Source organism: Rhagoletis zephyria, unplaced genomic scaffold, assembly GCF_001687245.7.
Source record: "Rhagoletis zephyria isolate East Lansing unplaced genomic scaffold, Rhagoletis_zephyria_1.1 Rzeph_scaffold_02048, whole genome shotgun sequence".
In the NCBI taxonomy this organism is placed as follows: domain Eukaryota; kingdom Metazoa; phylum Arthropoda; class Insecta; order Diptera; family Tephritidae; genus Rhagoletis; species Rhagoletis zephyria.
The window spans coordinates 51,869-60,896 of record NW_016159132.1 but is presented as its reverse complement, the minus strand read 5'-3'; positions in this window follow the sequence as shown (position 1 = coordinate 60,896).

Sequence of the window (9,028 nt, the reverse complement as noted above, 5' to 3'; positions counted from 1 at the left end):
TTTCTAATAGGTGGCAACTCCTAAAATATTAGCCTATTTTCCAACGTAAGTCATAGGCTATCTATGTGCCAAATTTCGTGCAAATCTGTTCAGTCGGTTCCGCGTATTAATTTAATTAAACTTTTTTAACAGGTGGCGACTCTTCCAAAAAATTAGCCTATTTTCCACTGTAGGTCATAAGCTATCTGCTTGCAAAATTTTATGCAAATCCGTTCAGACGATTTCGCGTATTAATTTAATTAAACTTTTTTTAACAGGTGGCAACTCTTAAAAAAAGTATATCATTTTACAACCTAGCTCATAAGCTATCTGTGTGCAAACTTTCATGCAAATCAGTTCACTCATTTCCGCGCATTAATTTAATTAAACATTTCTAACAGATGGCAACTCTTAAAAAAAAATCATAAGCTATCTATGTGCCAAATTTCATGCAAATCCGTTCCGTGTATTAATTTAATTAAACATTTTTAACAGGTGGCAACTCTTAAGAAAAGTAGCCTATTTTCCAAGCTAGGTCATAAGCTATCTGTGTGCAAATTTTCATGCAAATCTGTTCAGTCGTTTCCGCGTATTAATTGAATTAAACTTTTTTAACAGGTGGCAACTCTTCCAAAAATAGCCTATTAACCAATCTGGCCCATAGGCTATCTGCGTACAAAATTTCGTGCAAATTCGTTCAGTCGTCGTTCCACGTGATGATTTCCCAAACATCCAAACATACAAACTTTCACATTTATAATATTAGTAAGATGTATTATTTAAAAATGCTGTCCTTATAATTTCATTATAAGTGCACGTTTTTGGTGTGACCTCATTACTTGAGAACGGCTTCACCGAATTCAACCAAATTTATGCGGCATATTCGGGCTATCATGCAGATGCTTTACGTGAAGTTTGCTTGAATTTGGAAAAGGGGGCGTGGCGCCTCTATTTTATATATAAAAATTAGTGAGTTAGCTTATAACTTGAGAACGGCTTCACCGAATTCAACCAAATTTATGCGGCATATTCGGGCTATCATGCAGATGCTTTACGTGAAGTTTGCTTGAATTTGGAAAAGGGGGCGTGGCGCCTCTATTTTATATATAAAAATTAGTGAGTTAGCTTATAACTTGAGAACGGCTTCACCGAATTCAACCAAATTTATGCGGCATATTCGGGCTATCATGCAGATGCTTTACGTGAAGTTTGCTTGAATTTGGAAAAGGGGGCGTGGCGCCTCTATTTTATATATAAAAATTAGTGAGTTAGCTTATAACTTGAGAACGGCTTCACCGAATTCAACCAAATTTATGCGGCATATTCGGGCTATCATGCAGATGCTTTACGTGAAGTTTGCTTGAATTTGGAAAAGGGGGCGTGGCGCCTCTATTTTATATATAAAAATTAGTGAGTTAGCTTATAACTTGAGAACGGCTTCACCGAATTCAACCAAATTTATGCGGCATATTCGGGCTATCATGCAGATGCTTTACGTGAAGTTTGCTTGAATTTGGAAAAGGGGGCGTGGCACCACCCATCCTAACAAAAATTTTCATTTGAAATTTGAAATATTTGTAGTAGATTACTGGAAATTGGTATAGAGACATATGAAATAATTCCATACTCATGGAGAAAAATGTGCGGTATTGGGAAAGGGGGGCGTGGCACCTCCCATCTTAAATAAAAAAATAAGTGCACGAATTCTACCAAATTTAAACGGTATATTCGGACTATCATGCAGATGGGTTATGTGAAGTGGGCCCGAAGTCGGTCCAGCGGTTCATGATATATGACAGTTTATGTCTGTCACATGAACCACGTATATGGTACAACAGCACATACATGAAAAATCGAAAACATAGTGAAAAATTGTTGCTATAATGTGCTGTGTTTATTTTTTCTTCGGATAAATTAAGTCAAGTATAAACATGGCTGCAAGTTTTTTAATAGGGATTTTGTAGAGCCAATGGAATGAAAGTCACCACAACACAACATATCTGTCATTTCATCGTATTATCGAAAAGGTGGTGTACATTGATATTCGGTCTTTCTATTTTGGACTTTGGAGAATCAACACGTGTGTTTAATATAGTTCTTAATTCATATTTCATTTTATTTTTTTTCGTCAATTTCAATATTTTTGCACAAATTTGTTGCAGCGTTTCGTACGAAAAGTTTGAGTACACTGGAAATTTTCCATGCAGGTATTTCTCCTCATTGATTTATAGTGAACAAAACCATTGTGGAAAATTGTGGCTGTGTTGTGTTCTTTGGCTTCGAATGAAGTTTTTTCAAGTGCTCTTTTACTGTCGATTGTGAATTTCATTTGATTATTTTAAAAAAAGTGCGTTTACCATACGATTTATCGAATTCGTTCCTATGCATTGAGCTTTTCGTTCGCTATTGAATAAAATGCCACGATCCAGTCGTTCAAATATAGGCCGACGTACGCGTCTTGCGAACATGATGTTAACGCAAAGAAGATCGCAAAATGTTGAGGAGCACTTCCAACAAAAGGAAGTACGGCGTGCAGGATTTTTCATTAATTTTTCAATATTTTTCAATATTTGGTGTAGAGAAGCACACCGGGGTACCGCTAGTTTCATTATAATTAATGATATATTTTGTTTTTTTTTTTAACAAAAATCAGAATGAAGTGCTTTAAATAGTAGAAGTTATTTTGGGGGAATACCATTGAAAATAGGGGAATTTTTTCAGGAATTTTAGGGAATTAGCCTTACTAGAAAGCAGAGAAAACCAAAACAACATTTAGTTATAGGCTTTAACAACAACAGTGAACTCAGCGTTGTTTCTACCATCTTTCTTCGTTTTCTCTGGCTGTTGCTGATGTCTTGACACATGTTTCTAAACATGCTGAGATTGATCCCAAATGCTGATGTGCTACATGTTGGTGAAAAAAGACGCAAAGCTTGAGGATCTGAAGAAAGAAAATTTCAAACGAGGCGTATCTGACCGCTGTTTTAATAAGGTTGTGAATGTTAATATCTGGCCGATGAACGTGAAGATCCTTCCGTTCCGTTTTTTTCTAAAGGAAGGTGCTGCCCAACAGGAACCGTAAGCGCCTCTGCTATTGTCGACACTGACTCTAAGCCTCTAAATATTTATTTTCAAAATGTATCTGGACTCAGAACCAAGTCGAAATCACTTTTTCATTTGAGCGCTCAACTTAATTACAACATTTTCGTACTAATTGAATTGTGGTTAAATGCTGAATTCTGCGAAAATGAATTTTTCGACTCGAATCTTTTCACTGTTTACCGAAAGGATCGTGAATGCACCGAAAACTGTTTTTTCTAGAGGTGGTGGTGTGCTAATCGCAGAGAAGATCGTAAGCAAGAAAAATTAAGACGTAACGTCTCTCCATTAATAAAAAATATCAATAATGTTACACATCGCACCAGTGCGATCTCTTACGCCTCTGCGGCCAAGAGCATTTTGAAAACTGCCTCAACAGATAGAGTCAATATTCGGGCAAAATCGCCCTCACCTAATGGAATGACGACCTCAAAAAATTTTACAAACCACTTCATCTCTCTTAATAGCGAATGCTTGCGCCTGTTTGGTAGCGGTTTTACAAAGTGCATGCAAAAAATCAGTGAATTCTCCATAAACTATAACCAGCTACTTGATGACGAGGAAAAAGCTTCTGCTCTCTTTGAGCTATTTATTGATCTAAGAACAAACGTCAATAATAATGAATAAACACAAATTAAAATGCATATTTGTAAATGTCAACTCTTTAATATCGAAACATAAGAGGCACCACTTAAGCATATTTTTACAACAACACAAAGCCGACATTGTGCTAGCAGCAGAGCTTCGACTCAGTCAAAAGCACAACATCTCGTTTCGAAATTACAATTATGTTCCACAACTGAAAAACACTCAAAACAACAATAACAAAAAAAGCCAGGCAACTGGAATATTTATAAGAGAAAATTACCAGTACAATAGAATAGAGGTTGAAACAACAGTATTTCTGGAGACCACGGCAATAGATCTTCTTATGTCAGATGGCAATCGTGTTGCGTTTGCAGCCATGTACAATAGACTTAAGCTGATGCCAGATAAAACTTTGTAGCTTTGCGTGACATTTATAACTTTGCCAGCAAAGCGCCAGACGCAAAAGGTATGCCACAATGAACGCCAAGAAAACAATGTTGTACCGCTTTTTTACTCATCAAAGTTGCTGTGGATTTTAATTATTTTGATTTAAAATTATCAGCAATGTAATTAAGTTTTATGTTTCTGCATGAAAACCCGAATTTGGACGAAACAAAATAAATATTAAACCGGCTGATTGTCAAAGCGCGCAAAAAGATGGGAGTTGGCCATCTTTTCGCTTCGCGCTGCAGCTTTAACGATTTATGTGGCATGCTTTGTGCATTTTCATACAATTCATCTTATCTGTCAAAGCGAATCTGTCACGTAAAGCGAAGCAAAAGTTTTATGTGGCATCAGCTTTAGTAATACAGAGAAACTCTGTGCAAGCGACCTTGGTAAAGTCTTGAAAGCGCTAAGTGCAAATACAAATGAAATCATCTTAGGCGGTGATTTGAATGCGCGTCATCCCAGCTGGGGTGATATGCAAACAAATACTAATGGAATAATTCTTTATAATTGGCTGTTAGAATGTCCTCTTCTTGAAATAATACCTACTAAAGACCCTACTAGAGTTTCTGGAGAGAGTAAATCCTTTATAGACATATTTATAGTTTCACCTTTTGTCAGCATTAGCTATGGAAATATGGGAGAGCCACAGGGAAGCTTGCGCACATATTTATTTGAGTCTGACCACAGTGCGGTAGAACTTTGCATAGACAGGTTAACCGATGATATACTAAGGAGGCCACCGCGTGAAATATTTGATTACAACAAAATGAATGTTAATCTGTTTAACCAAGGGTTATTCAAGAGATTAAAAGACAATTATCTTCCCACCAATCGTACCGTGTCAATTTCTGAAATAGATAATTGCATATACCATATGAACTTGGCTTGGAATGCAGCCATTCAAACAAACGCGATTCCGAAAATGGAAATCCGTAATAAAGGGCTTATTATCTTACCCACAGTAATACTAGATTTTATCAAAGAAAAGAAAAAACTACGCCGTGCTGCATATAGATGTACAGATCCTAATCGTAAATCAATACTTTTGGCCAGAATTCGAAACTTAAGTAAGATTATTGTTGACCGTATTCGCTTATTTGAAGACAATTATTGGGCAAAATACTATGCCAATATTCGCATGAATAATAAAACTTACAAAAAAATTAAAAACTTATGTGGGCTTAATCAAAAATTGAACTTGCCAGAACTTGTCGTAGACAATTTAGACAATATAGATTTCGAAGGAGGTGTCCCTCAACCAGACGGTACAATAATTATGCAAAGTGAAACGGATAAAGTCAAGGCGCTAGCAAGCAACTTTGAGCAAGTACCTTTACAGAATTTAGACCTCCGTAATAATGACTTTTCTGAACATGTTTTACAATCAATTTCTGACCTCGATAACCAAAGGTTACCGATAATCAGATTCAATGAACAAATTACAGCTGACGGTGAAACAAATCTAACACAGGTAAACAGAATAAATGGGCTTGTAGATGCTGAGGTAGTTACTATAGCAAAATACAAAGAACTTACAAATGCAGACGAAATCGAATCCCTTCTTATATTAACCAACAACAAAAAAAGTGCAGGGGAGGACAATATCTCAAATTTTCTTCTTCGAAAAACTTACTCATATTTATGGCGGTTCCTGGCCATTATTTAAAACCAGTCATATAATATAGGATATTTTCCTGAAATTGGGAAATGTGCCAAAATTGCAGCAATTCCAAAACCGGGATCTAATCCAAATTCAATTCGCAGCTACCGTCCAATTTCTTTGGTGCCTAACGTCGGAAAGCTCTTTGAAAAATTTCTATTGTTAAAAATTAAAAGGCATCCGGCTGACAACAATATTTTTAAAGGTACTCAATTCGGATTTCGCAGCTTTTATTCGACAAATCATGCGCTAACTTTACTTTCGGATTTTGTATGTTCTAATCTTAACCGTCGTTGGGCTACAATAGCAGTCAGTCTCGATTTAGAAAAGGCATTTGACTCGGCTTGGCAGGAGGGTATTATTTATAAAATGTACAGGATCTTTAAATTTGACATAAATTTATGTCGTATTATATATAATTACCTGAGCCATAGAAGCTTTTTCGTTAGTAGCGGTGATAATTATTCTATGATTAAAGACATTGCGGCCGGTGTTCCACAAGGGTCTTTACTAGGCCCAATTCTGTTCAACATATGTCTAGCGGATCTGCCTGATCCACTGCAATAAAATTCAAATATGCTGGTGCTTACTTATGCTGATGATATTATGGTCTTAGCTTCGCAGCAGAAAGCTTCTAAAGCTAATAATATGACAAACAACTTTTTGGATATGTTATCTAAGTACATTCATAAGTGGAAATTGAAAATTAATTTGTCAAAATGTGCATGTACTGCAATTAAGGGTTTGCACAAATACCTTTTTCCAAATGCAAGGACATTTATCCCAAACATTAAGATAAGCCAAGAATATATTCCGTATAAAGAACATATTAAGTATTTGGGAGTAATACTGCAGAGTAAATTTAATTTTAAATCGCATATGGATCATATAATCAAAAAAGCAAAAACTACATTTTTCTCTTATATGAGGCTTATGAAACGGGCTAAAGATTTAAAATCAAATATAAAAATTTATATTTATAAACAAATAATAAGGCCGATCTTAGCTTATGCTTTTCCAATATGGTTCAACATTTCCTCTGCCTAATTGGAAAGATTGCGAGTTTTTGAACGATACATGTTGAGAATATGTAGTGGTTTGAATCGTCAACCATTTCGTAGCGGAGAGCTATTTATAAAAAGAATATCAAACAACAATCTTTATAAGAAATACAAAATTAAACGTATTGATAAATTTCTTATGGATAACGCTTTACGATTTTTAAGCAGAATGACACTATTAGAAAACGAACGTATTACAGCGTATATTAACAAGCAAGATAGTATAGAGTTTCCTCTAAACGCACGCTATTTGTCGCTCATATACATAAATAGTCTAAATAAAAACAATTTGCTTTATAATGATAAAAGGTTGATGTTCTATCACAGACGACACAACTCTTATGACATTGATGTTCAGTACACTGAAAAATAACGCACACTTTTATTTTCTAGTCAATAGTTTTTATTAGTATTAAGTACCGAATTCTTCTTTTCTTGCCCTTTTTGAAGGAATGTAAAATATAAAAGCGAAATTAAAATACGGTTTAGTTGATTTATACATACCTATCTGTAAGGTGTTTATAAATATAAATTAAGTAATATTAGAAATCCTAGATAAAAGCGCGTTGCTTGTTAGGACTAAGAATACTTAGATGTAATCCTATTCACTGAGAATATTTGTAATCACAATTAGTTTGGGCAATAAATAAATAAATAAATATAAATCGCTGTTCAACGCTGCTTTCGTTCATCCCTCCTGCGTATGGCTAATATGGATTCACTTCTGGACCAACTATGCGTCCTTGTACATGGTAAATCTAAAATCTTAATTTGCGCATCATATATCCCGCCGTGTAGTGTTGACTCATTATATAAGGCGCATGTTAATAATATATCAGCAGTAGTCTCCAACCACCTTGGCTGTAATTTTGTATTCTTGGGCAATATTGATTGTTCGTATATGGACAACAGCCATGCCTTAATTCCCAAAGATGTTAATAGCTTCTCTGGATCTTATCTGGTAGATAATAGTTTTAGAAATCAACTCTTTAAAATTCTAGATCTTATTTTCGTTAATGACAATTTGAATTTTGCTGTAAATGAATGTCTTGATCCATTGTCTGGTTCTGGTATTCATCACGTACCTCTTGTTATTAAACTAAAATTTTATAATTTTAAGTTTTGGTGTTGAGAATCAAAGACCTAGTTTTTTCTTTAAACGTAGTCTAATACTAGGTTCACATATAAGTAGATTATCCTCATTTTCGAGCTTAACACCCTAATCTTTAATTATAAAAAGAGATTAGCGATATAAAATTCGTCCCTTGTTAATCTGTAATTATAAAATAATCTCAGATTTAACCGATAACTTTTCGGTGTCCATCCTAGTTTTATCGATTGTTTTTGCGAAGAAGAGGAGAAATATCAAATGTAAAAGTAAACAAAAATAGACGATAGCAAGGAAAAGAGGTTTGTAAAGGTATTTTTAATAAAATGTTAAGTTAAAATATATTTATATTGCTTTATATAGCAGAAAAACGTGATCACATTGGCACAGAGAAGAAGCATAACTTTTCCTTGAGATGTGAGAATAACAAGCACAACAAATTTGACGGCTAATAATCTGAGATTTGCCCGTTGATTAAAAAACGAACTTTGATTGAGATAATATTTATATGTGAATATACTTTAAGAGCTAGCAACGTTTTCGAGAGAGAATTTCAGGACAGCTGGTTTTTTCATATGACATCTTTCTCACTCCCTCGGTTAGCGTGGGGCCATCTTGCAGGCGGTAATGGTTGCGTTGACTAGTGCGCATCGTATCAGTTAAAAATGCTAATTTTTTAAATCATTTTAGTAAGGCTAATTTTCTTAACTAACTATTAGAAACATAGATTTATTATTGCCAGACATGTCCGTTGTTGCTAACATTGTGCCAGAAGTCATTTTTTATTAAAAAAAATTTAATTTTTCAACTCATTTCAGTAAAGCTCAAAATTTAATATGATGTTGTTTAAGTACTAATGAATCTAAAATTAATTTGCCAGACATTAATTCGGCTGCTAAGAGCCAGACCGATTTAAAGCTGAAAAGTATTACGCTGGTAGTGAGGGAGATAGTAGCAAAATAGTGAATTTTCATAGGATTCTAGTATGAAAACTGGAAACTATAACTATTTATCTAACGTTATAACATAAATCTAATTATTGGAATATAAAAAATTATATATATTGTTTTTCAAATACATACG